This window comes from Scylla paramamosain, chromosome 10 (genome assembly GCF_035594125.1).
Source record: "Scylla paramamosain isolate STU-SP2022 chromosome 10, ASM3559412v1, whole genome shotgun sequence".
In the NCBI taxonomy this organism is placed as follows: Eukaryota; Metazoa; Arthropoda; class Malacostraca; order Decapoda; family Portunidae; genus Scylla; species Scylla paramamosain.
In genome coordinates this window covers 2,125,001-2,140,458 of record NC_087160.1, presented here as the reverse complement: position 1 = coordinate 2,140,458, position 15,458 = coordinate 2,125,001, and the positions used below count along the sequence as shown (strand labels likewise).

Below are 15,458 nucleotides of genomic sequence, written 5' to 3'. Positions count from 1 at the left end.
AGTGGTATCCGTTTTATCTCAGCGTTCTCTGACTCCTCTTACTTATCTCTGAGTTCTTTGTTTTCTTTTTCGCTATTGTTTTTCTCTAGCGTTCTCTAGTGGCTCATAGTTGTTCCTAAGTTCATTGTTCTCTATTTTCACTCGCGGTTTCTGTTTTTTTTTTCTCCGCTCCTTGTTTTCAAATCTTTTCCTGCGTTATTTGGCTCGTCAGGATCCTCTGTTGGTCCATTATTCTCATTGTTTCCAGTGGTCGATTTTCCAGTGATATGTTTCCAGTGACACATTTTCATTAGCGATCTCTGTTCCTCCCTCCCGTGTTTGCTATTTCCCTCGGCGTTTTCTGTTGTTTTCTCATGAGTTTTCTGTTTCCTTTCAGCGTTCTCTGTTTATCTTAAGTGTCCTTTGTTTTCCTCCAGCATTCTGTTTTCCTCACGTCTATATTTACTTTCCAAACATTCTCTATCTCTTTTATTGTTCTCTGTGTCTCTCGGGGTGTACTCGTATTTCCCAGCGTTCTATTTCCCTCATCATCCTCTATTTTCCGTTGTATTCTCGACATTCTCCTCCCCAAACGTTCTCTATTTCTCTCTGTTCCCCAGCAATCCTCGTTTCCCAGCAACATTCATTTCCCCAGCGTTCTCTGTTTCCTTATTCCCCCCGTGGCCGTCTTGACCCACATGCCTTTCCCCAACATTACCAGTTTCCTCACGCGTCCCCCAAGCGGCCTGGCTCACATCGCATTCTTGTCTTCACGCGGCTCCCACTGACCCAGTCCTCCAGCCCCGCATTGCAGCTCCGTCATGCACTCACAGACACGCACAGCAACTAGATAGACAGATAGATAGATAGATAGATAGATAGATAGATAGAGAGAGAGAGAGAGAGAGAGAGAGAGAGAGAGAGAGAGAGAGAGAGAGAGAGAGAGAGAGAGAGAGAGAGAGAGAGAGAGAGAGAGAGAGACAGAGAGAGAGAACTGATATTATCACGATCAATTTAGCATATTTTTTCTTTCTCTTGTGTGTGTGTGTATGTGTGTGTGTGTGTGTGTGTATGTGTGTGTCTGTGTGTGTGTGTGTGTGTGTGTGTGTGTGTGTGTGTGTGTGTGTGTGTGTGTGTGTGTGTGTGTGTGATCAGCATTTATATCACACACACACACACACACACACACACACACACACACACACACACACACACACACACACACACACACACACACACACACACACACACACACACACACACACACACACACTTCTTGACCTTAGCGTGATGGTGAAACTAGTGAAGAAATGATCACTATTATTGGGAAGATGATGATATGATGGACGAGAGAGAGAGAGAGAGAGAGAGAGAGAGAGAGAGAGAGAGAGAGAGAGAGAGAGAGAGAGAGAGAGAGAGAGAGAGAGAGAGAGAGAGAGAGTACTACCTAAACACTATCACGACCAATACTACTACTACTACTACTACTACTACTACTACTCCCATTGCTATAGGAAGCTGCCACGTTATAAATTAGAAGTCAGTGGATCTTATAATGCTCATCTGAGACCAAAATCATGGAGGGGGACGGGAAGGGTGTGACGGGAAGGGTGTGACGGGAAGGTGTGACAGGAGGGTGTGACGCAGGGAAAACATTTGAAAACCGGACTACGTAACGACCTTCTAGTTATCGTTATCATTGTTATATTATTTTGTTATATTTTGGTTTTGATAAAGAGATAGATAGATAGATGGATGGATGAGAAGATAAATAAATAGATAGATGAGTAGGTAGATAGGCTGACTGGCTCGCTGGCTGGCTGGCTAACTGGCTGGCTGGTTGACTGGCTGGCTGGCTGTCTTTCTTCCCCACCTTCCTCCCTTGAACTAATCACTCGCGACAGGCCAAGCTTCATAATTTCTAACGAGGCTGAGAACTTGTTTAGAAGGGAGCCTGTCCTACCTAATCCCTCCCAGCGCTTCCCAATAAAGCTCCTGACTGACTGGTCGGCTGGTTGGTTGGCGAGGAGCAATATAAATGAAAGTCGAATGGATATAGTAAAAGTTTAGCAATATTTATTTCTTCACTGTTTGTTTTAAATCTTCCTCTCTGCTAAACTTTTAAAACAGGATTATGATTATGATTCTCTCTCTCTCTCTCTCTCTCTCAGCTGTCAACCTTAAGAACTAAACACTATGGATGGCTTAACAATTCTTTATCATTTCATTTGTATGCATTTCCTGACTTGCGTGTATCTACAACGTCATTCGTAAAGAAAAATTAAGTTAGACACTTGTGGTGATGAATAACATGAATACAGGTGATGAAAGAGGCGAATACTGATTAATGTATGTATGAATGTACGTACCTGTGTATGTAAACATGATGATTATAATGATGATGACAAAGGTGGTGATGACAATGACGATGGCATCAAGAGCAGGAAGCAGGTGATGTGTTGTGTTGTGCTGTGTTGTGTGGTGTTGCGGTAAAGACAAGCAGGTGATGGTGATGTTCTGTGAATGGAAGCAGTGACAGATGGTGTTGTTATTGTTACAGTGAGGGAGAAGGAGAGGGAGGAAGGGAGAGAGGCAGATGAGGAAGGCAAACAAACAAAGACAGACAAGCAAACAAGAAAAATGGAGGAAAAGGAGGAACGGAGAGACTGAGAAACGAATGATAGAGGCAGACGGAGTAGAGAGAGGAGGAGAGGCAGGAAGAGAGACAAGCAAACAAGCAGGGAGAGGCAAGGAGAGGCAGGCAGGTGGTGTAGAAAGAAAAGGTAGTGTGGGAGGGATGAGTCAAGTCTTGTTACCTCAACCTAAACACGGTACGTCAGGTAAATGCAGTGAGGATGTGAAAAAAAGAAAAAAAATGATGTAACCTTTACTTTACTCATCATTATCAACATCAAGGACATTCACGCCACACTACACACACACAAACACACACACACACACACACACACACACACACACACACACACACACACACACACACACACACACACACACACACACACACACACACACACACACGTAAAAGTAACCCATCATCATCATCATCATCAGTAGTATCAATATTATTTTCATTATACTTTTGTTCATCTATCTTTTCTTTTTTTAACCTGATGAGTCGCAAAACAGTCCAGACACACCTCACAGTTGCATCATCACCATCAGTATTCATGATTTTTTTCTTGTACCTTTATTTCAGCCACCAACCTACTGGCCTCATTACTTCAGTTTATTTGTAAATCACCACCATTACTCTCACTTACTCCTCTCCCTCCGCCTCTCGCTTCTACTTACTTGCTCTTTACCTTCTTGCCTTCTAAGACTCCCACCACACCTCTCTCAGCACCACCGCTCTCTTTCCTTACCTGATCCTCCCTCACAACCATACTCTTGCCTTTTTACTTTGCTTCTCTCTCTTTCTCCTTTATCCTCATCCCACACTTCTCTCACTCTCTACTGCTTCACTTCCTTTCCCTGTCTTACTCTTTAACCTACTCTCCTGCTGCCATCCTTTTTTTATTTTCTCTCTCTCTCCTCTTCTCTCTTTCTTTCTCATCACACAGACACTCACACACAGCAAGCATCATCTCTTCTATCCTTGCTATATTTATAAATCTCCCTTCAATATACGCATTCTTCCTCCTCCTCATTCTTCTTCTTTACTTCTCACACATACTCTTCCTCTTCCTTCTCTTCTTCTCTTCTTCTCTTCTCTCTCTCTCTCTCTCTCTCTCTCTCTCTCTCTCTCTCTCTCTCTCTCTCTCTCTCTCTCTCTCTCTCTCTCTCTCTCTCTCTCTCTCTCTCTCTCTCTCTCTCTCTCTCTCTCTCCTTGAAACACACAATCGTCTTCCTTCCTTCTATCTTACTTCTAAACCCACATTTTCTCTTTCTTTTCTACCTCTTTCCTCTTTCTTCCTACCTTTAAACACACAAACTTATTCCCTCTTCCTCCCCCGTCCTTCTTACACCTACTCTTCCTCTTCCCTTTCTCCCTCCTTGTCTCTTCCTCTCCCTCTCTCTCCTGGCCCTCCTCGCTGCCAGAGCTGGTCATGTGCCACGCTGCCCCAATAGTGCCACTTTCACCTCGGCTAGTCGCCCCTGACACTGCCTCCCACACCATGACCCGCGCGGCCCCTCCCTCGACCTTCAGGCACCGCGGGGCTCCTACTGGGTCTTTCTGCCTCCTTCTGGTACTTGTGGCTCTCCTGTGTCCCTCGTTCACCTTGAAATTGCGCGTGGCTTGTGTTCACGACCCAGTCTTGACCTCACCATTACCTCTGCTGTTTACTGGAATACTGTTTGGGTTGGCAATGGTGTGGCTAGGTAAATGTGCTGGGCAAGTGTCTGTGCTTCTGTTCATTTGTCTGTGTTTCTGTGTTTTCTTTATGTTTGTCTCTTTTTCTTTGTTTGTCTGTTTTTTCTCTTTTTTTTCTCTGTTTCTCTTTGTTTCTCTTTGTTTCTCTCTCTTTCTCTCTCTCTCTCTCTCTCTCTCTAGGACTGGAAAAAGACGAATGGCTGTCATTATGATTTCATTATATGTTTAGGAATATTGTCAGGTGTGCAAAAAAAAAAAGAAAACGAGAACAAGATTATGAACAAGCCCACTCAATACGCCGCTCTTAAAAAAAAAGATGACCACAAAAGAGGAAAAAAAAAATATGGTCAACTTGATCTCGGAGTAACAAAAAAGAAAAAAAAAGAAAAGAAAAGAAAAAAGAAAAGAAAAAGAAGGAAAAAAAATACGTGTTTAACATTTGTGTCAATAATGAAACCCAGTATTAGGAGGGCATTGTTTTTAGAAGCGTCAACTGAGTGCTATTTTTTGTTCTTTTTGTGCCCTTGACCAACCTACGTATTTCACACATAAAGGTAAAAAAGAATAGGTAGAAAAAGAAAGAACGACAGATAGATAGATAAAGAGATAGGTAGATGGATAGATCAGTGGATGGAAAGATAGATAGATGAATAGATAGATAGATAGAAAGAAAGACAGACAGATAAATAGATAGATAGATAGATAGATAGATAGATAGGTAAATAGACATAGATAGACAAAATGAAAGAAAACACCATGAGAGTTAATAAGAGAAGATACAACAACAACAACAACAACAACAACAACAACAACAACAACAACAACAACAACAACAACAACAACTACTACTACTACTACTACTACTACTACTACTACTACTACTACTACTACTACTACTACTACTACCACCACCACCACCACCACCACCACCACCACCACCACCACCACCACCACTACTTTTAATATCACCATTCTTATCATCATCATGTACAGGGGGACATGGGACACGTGTCTTGGGCATAGGAAGCACCACACAACCACTCACACACACACACACACACACACACACACACAGTCTAGCTAGTTAGGTGGGTGCCACTCTTACATAACGATGGTGTCCTCTGCTCTCAGGTGTTCAGTACTACAGTGACCTCCTTCCAACACTTCAGTCTCTCAGAAGCAGTACAGCATAAGCTCGTATTTTGAAACGCCTTGCTCTTTCACTACTGTTGCTTTCCAAGGCCACAGAGATGATTAGGCCGGTTCTCAAGACTGTTTTTCCTGTTAATAATGTAGATTTTTTGTTAATTTGTCACTAGAACTGTAAAAATATTCTCAGAAACACTTGTCACTTCAACTAGAGCCTTTTCAACGTAATGGAGATGCGGCGCAATAGTGCTTTAGGATTTGGTACATAGGTTTGCGGCTCTGTCTCCTTTCCTCACTCGCTCCTTCACGCAACTCAGTGTCTTTAATCCCTTTGCTGGCTCTCAGGATTGTTTTGAAAAGTATGGGCATTGCTGGCCTGGTTTTCATGGGTGTTTGTCATTGGTGCTCTAAAATTCTTGCTTATCTGTCGCTTAAGTTGTGGGAATTTCTGTAAATGTCAATAGTTTTCAATACTTTGTGGAAATTTGTTGAAATGGACGGTGAAATGTTTGAGAATGCTATCTCTGTTTCTCTGTCCGTCTGTTTGTCTGTCTGTCTGTTTGTCTGTCTTTCTGTTCGTTTGTGTGTCCGTCTATCTGTCTGTCTGTCTGTCTGTGTTTATATATCTATCTGAATTTGGGCTACAGTATTATTAATTACTTTAGTGAATATTTCTTAATAAGCTAATAAGTATCAAATGTTAACTCTCTCTCTCTCTCTCTCTCTCTCTCTCTCTCTCTCTCTCTCTCTCTCTCTCTCTCTTTTGCGCGCGTGCGTCACCACTGCGTCACCATCACGGCGGGCGCTGGGCGGTGTGCGTCGTGGCGGCAGTATCATGATATATTGTATTATTGTGCCTCCTGTGGTGAGTGACGCGATCCAAAATATGCGCCCCGTTCATGAAGTCATCGTGGTCCCATGGTGTAATGGTTAGCACTTTGGACTCTGAATCCAACAATCCGAGTTCGAGTCTCGGTGGGACCTTGTTTGTCGGATTATTTTATTTTTATTTGCTTTTTTTATTTGTTCATTAATTGTTGTATATATTGATTTTTGGTGACTATATGAGATCTGTGACTGAAGAATTTTTTATTTGAGTGTCTTTTATTAATGTGTCTCTCTCTGTTCGTTTGTCTGCCCCCCATCCTCCCCTTCTCTCTCTCTCTCTCTCTCTCTCTCTCTCTCTCTCTCTCTCTCTCTCTCTCTCTCCTCTCTCTCTCTCTCTCTCACACACACACACACACACACACACACACACACACACACACATCTTTCTCCCCCCACATCACCGTCACTGCCTCGCCAAAAGTTCCTCCAGTAACTCATTCAGTCTGCCTCACCTTCGTGTTTCACTTGTTTATCTCAGTCTCATATCTCATTCAACCTGCCTCGCTCACCCTCCTTCCTCTGCGGGCTCCATTCAGTCCCTGCACACACGCACACACACACACACACACACACTTTTCTCACCTGTCTGGTCTACCTGGCTCCTTCATTTGCCCTCTGTACCTCTCCTTCCTGTACTTTTTTATATTTTTCCTTCATTTAGTTCGCTTCCTTCCGTCCCCACGTTCGTATTGCAGACAGGTTTAATCGTCTTTATTATTCTCCTACTTCTTTCTCGTCTTGTCCCTGATTACTCTCTGCTCTTTCTGTCCTCTCACTCACCGATCACTTGCTAAAATTAGTCTGGTTGGTTCATCTTGCTCTCCTGGGCTCGTACACTTTCTGTCTGCTTTGTTCCTTGCTTTGCTTGTTTTCATCTGCTGTGTCCTGTTTGTGTTTGTGTTCGTGTGTGTTTCTGTGGCTGGCTAGCTGGGTGGGGTGTGTAAGTGGCTGGTTGGATGGATGGATATATAGCTGGTTGGTTAGATGGATGGATGAATCTTTCTCTCTCTCTCTCTCTCTCTCTCTCTCTCTCTCTCTCTCTCTCTCTCTCTCTCTCTCTCTCTCTCTCTCTCTCTCTCTCTCGATTACCCACTAAAATTACGCATTCACCCACTCACTCACCCACTCAGTAACGCATCCAGTTACTCACGCACTCATTGCCACCCTCACCACCATCACCATCACCATCACCTCTTACGTCAGGCCTTAATATTAATGGCATCTCGTTACATCTTACTGGCGCGGTGTTGTGGGCGTTGCTGGGGTGTTGATAATGCGTCGGTGAGGTGCTGGCGAGGTGCTGGTCAGACCTTCACTCGTCAGGCACCCGCCACTCGCTTCAAACCAAGCCAACTTTTACACTCTTAGGCCATAATGACGCAGCAAAGTGGCGTAAGTAGTTGAGAAATTGTTATGGCTCTAATCTTTCTCTTTCTCTTTCTCTGTCTTTTTTTTTTTATGTTTCTCTTCCTCCAGCTCAGTCCAGCCCACCGTCCTACTGCTCTGTGTGTGTGTGTGTGTGTGTGTGTGTGTGTCTAATATATTCGTGTTTCGTAATGTGCAGCTGTTCATGTTAAGTGTGAGATATGACACAGATTCTAAGTAGTTATGTTTTTTTCTTATCTAGTCTTACCTTTTTTTTTTTTTCTAGTTTTCCTGCTACTTTTCTTCATCTCCCTCCTCCTCCTCCTTCTCCTCCTCCACAATCAACTTCTCATTACGTCTCATTAACTCCTAAGTCTCCTGCAGTCATCTCCTTCCTCCCAGCGGCACCTCCCTCCCGTCTTCCCTCTCACTCTCCCTCTCTCACTCTCTCTCTTTTGCCGGCCCCTTATCCTGCCACGTCCACTCAAAGATTAGTCTGGTCTTCAAGGTCCATTTCCTTTCACTCCTCGCTCCCTTCTCCTTGTCCATCCTTTGTCCTGAACCCTCCTCTTAATGTTCTTGCTCCTTCACTCCCACCTGTCCTGCCTTGCTACGTCCCTTTCTGTTTTTCTCTCTCTGTTTTTCTCTTCTTCTTCTTCCTTCTTAATGTTTTCTGCGCAGGTTTTCTTTTTGTTTTTACTTTAGTGCATTCCTTTCTTTTCCCTCTCTTCTTCCCCCCTACTGCTTTGTTTTCTACGCTAGTTCGTTTTCTTTTTACTTCGTGTCATTCTTTTTCTCTCTCGTTCTCTCGCTTCTACGCAATTTCCTTTCTTTTTCTACCTTATTAAGTCATTTCATCGCTTCTTCTTCTCTTTCCTTTCTTCTGCGGCATTTCTTAACTGTTTCCTCTTATCCTATCTTATTTCTTCTTTGCTTTTTTTTCTCTCTCTCCCTTTTTTTCTATGTTTCTCCTCTTGTCAAACTTCATCACTTCCTTTTCTTTCTCACTTCTTTCCTTACTTTTTCCACGATGAATTTTTTTTCATCCTACTTATACTATTCCCTTTTTTTTTTTTTTTCCTTTCTCGTTTCCCACGTTTTTGCTCTTTCTTGTCACCTTCCCTTCATTTTCTGTTCTCTTCTCTTTCCATTTCTCTCGTATTCTACTCTTATACTTTTCTTTTTTCTTTCCTGCTTCTCTTTCTTCATTCCTCCATTATTTCAATCACTGTTTGTATATTCTTTCCTTCCTGTCTTACTCCACCCCTTTATTTATTTGTTCGTTCATAAATAGATGAATATATAAATAAATAACAAGGTTTCAGCACCGTTCAAGGGGAAAAAAACAACAGCACACTTAAGAACCTGACTAATCATCTATCTGGTCCTTGAAGACAGTTATAGTGAGAGGAGTGATTAGGAATACAAATGTTTTCTGTTACATTATTAACTCTCATCGTTTCCTTCCTCCTCTGATGAATCTCTAATGTCTCACTTCCACCCTTGATCCTTGATGGTTTTATTGTTACACCGCGAGCCTTTGTTGTGGAATGACACTGTGACTTTCGTTACTACATTGGTCATATCCGTGTTTGCTTCGTATGCGTGAGACTGTATGTACTTTAAACTTCACATTCCCACAGTCTTCCCTCAGGTTCTTTATTCCTTCACCTGTAACTGTACCGTTTTGTTAATCTTTTCCGTGTTTAGTGCATCTGTTGATATTTAAACTTTCAGCATTGTAAAGAAAGTCCTTATCGTAATGAAAAAGAAAAAAAGGATGTAAAAGGATAAATGTTGTTTGTTTTATAGCTACAACATTATTTAAAATACTGCGGATCTGGAATATATTAATGTTAACAGGAAGGGAAGAATGTGTTAGAAGTAGTGAAAGAGTTAAGCATCAGGAGAAAAATGTATATTGCAGTTTAGAAAGTCGAATATCATAGGAGGGTGTTTGTTTGTTCGCTCTTCTCCTCGTCTTGAATATCATACGGAGATATTTTCTTTACTATTTTCCTGTTAAATATCATAGGACGAGTACTTTTCAACTTTTTCCCCTCTTAAATATTATACGGGTTTAATATTTCTCACTGTTTTCTTCTTAAATATCATATGAAGGTAATTTTTTTTTTTACTCTTCCCCTTCTCAAATATCACAGGACGGGTATTCATTTATTTATTTATTTTTTCCTTCACTCTATCCTTCCTTTCCCTTTCCTTGTCGCCGCGTGTAGGAGTGAGTAGCTGCGGTTGCTTGGTCACGCGGATGTTCAGTCTCAACACGACATCAAATACCTATCTATCTTTATACTCGTACTGTATCTGCACTCCCATCTGTTGCCGCCACCGCTACCTCGTCACCACGCCTGTTACTGCAACACACACGCTCCTCTTCCTGGCTTGTGTCATCTGAGCATATTGTGTGCTACTTTACCTTTTTTTATATTTTTTTCTTTACAGGTTATCGTTTTTTTTTTTTTGTGTGATTTTTACTGCTTGTGTCATCAGTTTGTGTAGCTTGAGAACTGGTTTGCTTCGTTTTTACGTCTGTACTGTTCTATTTTATTTTTTTTCTATTTTTTTTTTTCTTTCTTTATTGCTCGGGTCACCTGTTTGTGTACCTTATGAACTGCTTTTCTTTGGCTGCAGGTTTTTTGTGTTTGGTGTTTGGTTTTAACTATCTTCTTTCACTGTTTTGGTGAGTTTTCTATATATATCTTATGCTGTTCCTGCGTGTGTGTGTGTGTGTGTGTGTGTGTGTGTGTGTGTGTGTGTGTGTGTGTGTGTGTGTGTGTGTGTGTGTGTGTTTCTTGACATTTTTTTTTTCCATCTATTCCCTAACACTCTTCATTGTTCACTTTAAGTCTTGTCGTTTGATTTCGATTTCTTGTTCATTGTTATGGTACATTTATATTCTCTATTGTTGCTGTACGGTATTTTTTTTTTTTTGCCTTAATTCATTCTTTCTTAATAATGATTTCTCTTTTCTCACCTGTAATTCACTCTAGGTTTTACTGTTTACCTTTATTCGTGTGTTTTTATAGTTATCATACTTCACTCATAAGCCTCGTCGTTCATCTGAGTTACTTAATTTTACTTCTCCTCAATCCCAGTCTTCTTTTACGTGCCTCATTCCTTTACTCATAACCTTCCTCATTCACGTGTCTTCCTTAGGCCCGTATTCAAAAACGCTTTGCTCTTTCACTACGACCCTATTCAAAGGCCATAAAGGTGATTACCCGAGTTTTCAAGAGTGTTTATCCTGTTAATAATAAAGAAATCTTGTTAATCTGTCATTAGAACCGCATACTCTTAAAAGCAGGTGTAAGTTAATCTAAAGCCTTTTGAATGTAGAGGAAATGCGGCGCAGAAGTGTTTCAGAATATAGTCCTTAGTCATTTCAATTTCAATCTGTCTTTCCCATTAGGTCCCTCATTCCTTCACTTGCACCTCCCTCCCCCCCCACACACACACACACAGCGCTGCCTCTCATAACTCGCTACTCTCACTCGTATTTCCTCCATAACTCACCTTGAAGCCCAACCATCCTTGCAACCATCCTTCGTACCTTCCAACCCGGCCAGGTCATCCATATCAATTCATTCGCATCTTATGACCCGTGCACTTCTTGTTTAGTACGTGTAAAAGTTGACAAGAACACAAATGGTCACCTTAAGTCGTCCCAAGTGGTCGTAAATTGTCGTAATTTGCGGTAAGATCCCGGTGAGTCGTTTCTAAGTCGTCACTGATCCGTTTCGAGTCGATCTGGATCATTTGTTGTTCGTGTAAGAAGCTGGTAAGATCACGGTAGTCGTTCCAAGTCGCTTTCAGCCTTCCCTTCTGAACGTAAAAGTTGTTCTAAGTCGTATTTCGTAAGTGTATGAAGGTGGGAATATCACAGTAGTCGCTCTGAAACCTACTCCTTCCAAAGCGTAATATGACAAGCACTCATTGTGATCTAAGCTTCACCAGAGAACCCGCCTGACGCAGCAGCAACAGTACTCCCTCCTCCCGCCCCCCAGTCGTGCAAACTTGGGCGTATTGACTAAGGGGATGAGAGAGAAAGTCCCTCTTCCACCTGGCGCAGTTTATGGTCAATGCGCGTCCAGTTTGAAGACCTTGAGATGGAAATACAGTGCCGGGAGGCCGCGTACCAAGCCAGCCAGCCAACCCAGCCAATCAACCAGCCGTTCAGTCAGCCTCTCTACACAGACTGCTGATTGGGGTTAAGAGGGGTGAGGGGGGAGATGTGTGTGTGTGTGTGTGTGTGTGTGTGTGTGTGTGTGTGTGTGTGTGTGTAAGATATATATATATATATATATATATATATATATATATATATATATATATATATATATATATATATATATATATATATATATATATATATATATATATATATATATATATATATATATATATATATAGATAGATAGATAGATAGATAGATAGATAGATAGATAGATAGATAGATAGATAGATAGATATAGATAGACAGATAGATAGATAGATAGATAGATATAGATAGACAGATAGATAGATAGATAGATAGATAGATAGATAGATAGAGAGAGAGAGAGAGAGAGAGAGAGAGAGAGAGAGAGAGAGAGAGAGAGAGAGAGAGAGAGAGAGAGAGAGAGAGAGAGAGAGAGAGAGAGAGAGATACAGACTGAAACAAACAAACGAATCTAGCAACAGACAGACAAACACAGACAAACAGACAAACATAGAACCGGCTCATACCTGACACTTAACAAGCCTCCCCCCCACACACACACACACACACACGTACACAAACACACACACACACACACACACACACACACACACACACACACACACACACACACACGTACACAAACACACACACACACACACACACACACACACGTACACAAACACACACACACACACACACACACACACACGTACACAAACAAACACACACACACACACACACACACACACACACACACACACACACACACATACACACACACACACACACACGTACACACAAGCAGGCCAGGCACTTAGACAAACACGCAAACAAAGGGAAATAAACACAACAGTAGACAGGACTGCCTTGACAGAAGGAGGCGGAGGGGAGAGAGGGAGAAGGGAGCGGGAGGAGAGAAGGTGAGAGAAACACTTAAAAAGAATACGTTGCTATTACCAGATGCAAATGTTGTGTTTTGTTATTGTCGAGTGTGGATTATGCGCTGAGAGGTGCGTGGTTAATGTGTTTTATTTATTTATTTTCCTCCTTACTGCTCTTTTGTTTGTCTACGTGTGTCAGTGTCTGTGTGTGTGTGTGTGTGTGTGTGTGTGTGTGTGTGTGTGTGTGTGTGTGTGTGTGTGTGTGTGTGTGTGTGTGTGTGTGTGTGTGTGTGTGTGTGTGTGTGATTTTCAAGATACGTACGGGTTTATACATGCTACACACACACACACACAGACACACACACACACACACACACACACACACACACACACACACACACACACACACACACACACACACACACACACACACACACACACAAGGCCGCCGTCTCCTAATAACAAGCGTGATCATCCTGTGAATATATGAGAGAGAGAGAGAGAGAGAGAGAGAGAGAGAGAGAGAGAGAGAGAGAGAGAGAGAGAGAGAGAGAGAGAGAGAGAGAGAGAGAGAGAGAGAGATGACCTCCTTTTTTTTTATATTTTACTTTTCATCTTTTTTGTTTTTTTATTTCACCTTTGGAATATTCACATAATCATTTCATGGAGGGAGAGAAAAAACAACACTGGTTCTAATCACTATTATTATTTCACTGTCTGAGATTTTACTGTCTTGCTTCGCTCCATTACTCTTTATAATGAGTTGTGATTGTTCCAGCTTGCCTTTCCTTTCGTCACTCGGTTTCCTTCTGCTTGCTGTTTTTTCGAGGAGCAACAGGAGGAGGAGGAGGAGGAGGAGGAGGAGGAGGAGGTTGCTGCTGCTGTTGTTGTTGTTGTTGTTGTTGTTGTTGTTGTTGTTGTTGTGGTGGTGGTGGTGGTGGTAGTGGTGGTGGTGGTGGAGGAGAAATAAGCGGAGGAGGAGGAAGCTAGAATGGGGAAAGCTAGGGAGTAGAAAAAGGAAAAGGATGAGGTGGACGAAGAGAAGAAGAAAAGAAGAAGAAGAAGAACAACAACAACAACAACAACACAAATAAACAAACAAGCAAACAAACAAACAACAACAAGATCAAGAAGAAGAAGAAGAAGAAGAAGAAGGGAAAAGATTATAAAACCTAGCAATTTTTCGTCTACGATAAAAAAATAAAAAGTTAACTTCCAACACGGACAAACAATAACATCTGGTGCAAGGCTCACATTTTTTTTGTTCAGTAATGTGACGGCGCGACGGGGGTGAGTGGGTGACAGTTCCGATGTGACGCAGTAGTGCAATGGTCCGTGGTCAAGTGAAGGTGTGGACTAGGTATTGCTGAGTGCCTTGTGTTGCGAGTGAATGTGTTGTGAGCATGGGTGGGTGAGGTGGAGGGGGAAAGATAAGGAGATAGGTAAGAGGGAAACGAAAATAGTTACGAATGCAAAGGAACACATGGAAAGGTACAAGGGAGTGTGTTGCGGGGAAGTATGGGAAGGTTAGGAGACAGATAGAAGGGCAGATAAAGGAGGGAACAGGAGTGGGGAGGTAAGAATGAGACACACAAGGAAAGATGGATAAGTAATGCAGTGTTGATTGATTTATTGGTTATTTCTCTTCTTCGTGTCTTTTTATGCATGAGAGAGAGAGAGAGAGAGAGAGAGAGAGAGAGAGAGAGAGAGAGAGAGAGAGAGAGAGAGAGAGAGAGAGAGACGCTAATTTGCCGCTCCCCTAAGGAAAGAAAGTAAAAAAGTAAAAAAAAAGAGTATTTCCGAAACAGAGGCCAATTTAGTTATGAAATTTACTAATGATCAAAATCTAGATACAAGAAACCCTGCCTTTTTTTTTTCCTTAGTTCGTACAACCACCAAGACGGAATAAATAATAGTATACAGAAATTAAGGTTCCCGTGTATTAAAGTATGACGTAAAAATTCACGTTTTCTTGCTAACATTTTGACTGTTTAGCACCTGAGCTGTGAACGAAGCGAGTAAACAAAAAAAAGCAAACGAAGCAAATGAAGGAAGTAGGTAACAAGTAAAGTGACTTAAGTGAAACACAAATATTAGTCTTTGCTGATGTAATCTTTAATTGTGTATTTACGTACGTAGTGTGTGAAGCAGAGTTAGTTTGTGTGGTACAGACGCTAAGAGATTGTACTTGTTATACGATAGAGACAGTACTTAGGCATGTTGCAAAGACGGTAACTGTGAGGTAGGCACGGTGATTGTGTGGCAGAGACAACAAAATGTGGCAGAAACGTTACTTAGATATGCAAAAGAGACGGTGCTAAAAATGTGGTAGAGACTGAATGTGTGGCAGAGAGGGACGGCAAGTATGTGGCAGAGATGTATAGTGTGTGGCAGAGACGGTAAGTGTATGGCGGAGAAGGGAAGTGTGGCAGAGACAGTAAATGTGTGGCAGAGACGGTACTTAAATGTGCGTGGTCATGAAACCCAGCACATCATCCATCACGTTCTCTGTCACTTTCTTTTGTCTCGCGTGCTCAAGCGTGGCATTTTTTCTCTCTCTCAGCACATTTTCTTGGTGTATTTGTTTGTTTTACACTGCAGGATCTTTAGGAAGTTATTACCACTTTATGTACTTATTTTT

At 41.9% G+C, this 15,458-nt stretch overlaps 1 protein-coding gene and 1 non-coding gene across 4 annotated transcripts in view; both read left to right on the top strand.

Moving 5' to 3' along the window:
* LOC135104058 (basic phospholipase A2 pseudexin A chain-like) overlaps window positions 1–15,458 on the top strand; it is a 91,185-nt gene that overhangs the window by 61,519 nt on the left and 14,208 nt on the right. The gene's annotated exons all lie outside the window — the stretch shown is intronic.
* On the top strand, window positions 6,374–6,445 carry Trnaq-cug (transfer RNA glutamine (anticodon CUG)). Its single transcript has one exon. It is a non-coding gene; the product is annotated as a tRNA-Gln (tRNA).